We start from the raw sequence: 3,492 nt of genomic DNA on the forward strand, positions 1-3,492 counted from the left end.
TGCGAGTGATGTCACAGTGAAAAGAGGCTGCCTTCACCTTCACGCTCAGCGACAGGAAGCTTCATTTTAGGCTACGCCACCAAGAACAGGAAGTCTCACGTCGGATCTTCACTTGCTTTTGCTCAAGTGTGAAACTCTTCAGAAAAATACGAAGAAAAGAGAGAAGTTTAGCTTGAATTCAAGGGTTATTTCAGCTGTATTACACTTTAGGGAACATGTTTAATAGCCTGCATAACCTTTTTTTTTTTTTACTTTTTTTAATTCACAGACACAAATAATAGAAACAATTTGTGATTTTTTCACAGGGTAATGTTTTCTGTCCGATTAATCTCTGTTCATTTACAAAACTAGGCTCTTAAAACAAGAAATGTGACATTTGAGAAAGGACACGTTCATCGGGGGGGAACTTTTTCTAACCCACAGTCGCCCGAACACGTAGTCAAAGCTCGCGAGTAGCCGGCCCTGCAGCGTGCAAGGAAAGAGATGCTGCCTTTTCCTTTTCTTGTGGCCATTTCTTCACTTCTGCCGTTCACTCAGTGAGAAACACATTCATAAAGGATGTTAGATCTCTTCAAAGTCATTGATCGTGTGCGTGGTTGTTTGATCATTGTGCTCTGCCTCGGAGCCCAAAACTGCTTCACTCCTGTTTACTTACACAAGAAAATAGGGGGATAAAAGAGGAAGGAGAGGAGCAGAGAAATTCTCCGGGGAGTGAGCCTCTCACACTGGGTGGTGAGCTGATGTGAATCTGGATGAAACACACGCTCAGCTATTTAACACAGTGATGGCAAAATAATACATGCAACTAAAGGAGAGTTTTTTGTTTGGTGCCAAGTGAAGTTTAACCGCAGAGTCGACCGTCGAGTCTACGAAACAAAGAAGAGAACCCAGAGATCAACTCACATCAAATATTTTCTGTGGAAATAAGTTTGAACCCATTATAGGAACAGACAATGTTTCCAACAATGACCTCACATTTTTAGGACAATGATCTAAATACGGATTTCCTCCTAAGACACTGAAACATATGGTATTTGGTTATTTCCACTTCTGAGAGTTTACTGTAGATTCTTGTAATCAGGAAGTGGCTCTTAGGCAAGCAGCTTCATGTTCATGCAATTCACACAAGGCTCTTATTACTCTTTCACCTCCATGTTGCTTAATGCGTGTGTCCAGGTCAAACAACCCTGTACAGTTATGATTTTTAAAGCTGTCAGGCTCCCAAATCTGACCTTAGTGTAAATACTGGTAAAGTATAAAGTATTTAGAGATCAGACAACTTCATGGTTTTGTTCACAGGTGTCCTGTTTCCAAAGAGTTCATCCTAAACCATCTTTAATGTGATTTAAAACGTCAAATTTCAGTTATTTTCCACAGGTCCATGTGTCGACAAAATCAAAAATATAATCATCTGCCACAACGGTGGAAACTGTGACGCTGTAGTGTTAGTATCATGGTCTGTAATCAGTTGAATTTCCACGTATCTAGTGTTAACAGATTGTTAAACTCATACCGCATCCCTCCCTTAAGTTTAGTGATTATCTGCCCCGTAGTTTTTGTGTAATTTTTTAAACAAACCAACACACAAATGGACAGGGGCATAGCTTCCTCAGTGGAGGTAAAAAGCAAAGTATATGTAAACTTCAGTGTCCACGGAAAATGAATGTTGATTGTTCTGGGTTCAGTCTGAGCAGGAAAGTGACGTGAACAAAAATGTGTCACTAGCAAACAGAGAAGTCTGTTATCCTCCTGGACGTGTGGACTGCAGGAGGGAAGATCATGTGTTGCTCTGGATCACTGGCCCTTTTTTTTAAAGTGTCTCAGTACTATCATCGGTATTATTTATGCATTTTTTACCAATGGAGAATTGGGGTCATATGAAGAAAAACAAAACACTCTGGTCTTAATCACATTCTGACATGACAGTGCTGCAAAGTGTCTCAATGTCCATGTGTGTTTCTCGCTGCTGTGTGACAAACTAACCACAAACAGAAAAAGAGAGCACACTGACACGTGGCCGGACCGATGACGCCGCCGCTGGCAACTATAACCACGATATCCCCCTGCAACACTGGTTCCTTTTTTTACTACAGAAGAAAAAAGGTGAATATAGATATTAACTGGAACTGCAGCTCTGTCGTTTAGCAATGTTACAAAAGAAACACAATAAGCATCTTTACTTCGTGACCCTCCTGTGAACAAACGCCTCTACTTTCTTACACCTTTTTATTCTATAAAAAACAGCGACTGGTCAGCTGAGCTCAACGTGACGCTGGTATCTACATGACCAGGAACCTTTTGGTCTCTTTGCATCATTTGAACTTTTTTATTAGCACGTTTAAAGACATTCTTCAGGTATTTCTGACATGTTTCCCACTTCTCACTTGACTAAGCTGTACTTATCCGTCGACAGCCTTCTCCAGGTGATGAGCAGTGTGTTTTAGTTCTGTGCGAGGGCGCGATCACACATACACGACTGTGGCAGTGGCCGACCTTTGCTTCCTGTTCAACGGGGAAGCAAGTCAAACTTTTATCTCGTGAGGAACTCAACTCTGATGAACTTTGACATTCGCCTGCATTCGAGTCATTTGGTGAAATTTACGCCGCTTCCTCCTGGAGGTGTGAAGGATGGACTGTTGCTGAGATGATGTCGAACTGGACAGTCAGCTCCAGGAAAAGTCTTTGTATTTCCAATCTTCTTCCATTCCACAATAATTTCGGTCTCTGTGCTGCTGGCAAAGACTCACAGCTCTAGAAATGGTTTTATTACCTCTAGTCTCACTGCATGAAAAGAAGCGTTTGTGTCAATCTGTGTCGCAGAGAAGTGTTGGCACATCCTTCGGTTAACGACTTTCACACGTATCTGCAGGCAGCAAAGGAAACGCTCAGGGTTCCTGCAGTTGTCAAGCCTGTGAGCTGTTGAGATTTGACCCCCCCTGCTCCAACTCCTAGAGGACGCTTTCACATGCAAATGACAATGCTCTGAGCTTCACAAATGCAAATCAGTTTCCCTGAGAGCAGATAACACCAATGTGTAAGAGGCACCAACAAACTATCTGGCTGAGTAAACCAGGCTTAAAATAAATATTAAACCTGAAATTTTAAATTGTTCTTAAGTAAGTAAGTGTGCTATAATGAATTATATTGTATACCAGGAACAAAGGTCAATGCAGTCAAAAGAAATGAAACAATGCACTTTATTTCAAATTTTTATTGTCATCCAAAACAATCCTAAATCTCAACAACTGTATAGAGTGGCATGATTACAGTCACTTTTTCAATTGTGCTGGTTAAATGCACAGAGGAAGTGTAAACCACACCTCTACCAGCAAATAAATGATGCTGGGTATGATCATCTGTGTCCTGTAAGCTCCAAACTTCTACTGGCTTTCCATAAAAATATCTGTCCTCCCAAAATACTGGCATCAAATTCACATGTCAATGGCAAACTAAGCTGTTCCATGAATTATAAATGGTACCTTTTCACCACTA

The sequence above is a fragment of the Limanda limanda genome, chromosome 9 (assembly GCF_963576545.1).
Source record: "Limanda limanda chromosome 9, fLimLim1.1, whole genome shotgun sequence".
NCBI lineage: Eukaryota > Metazoa > Chordata > Actinopteri > Pleuronectiformes > Pleuronectidae > Limanda > Limanda limanda.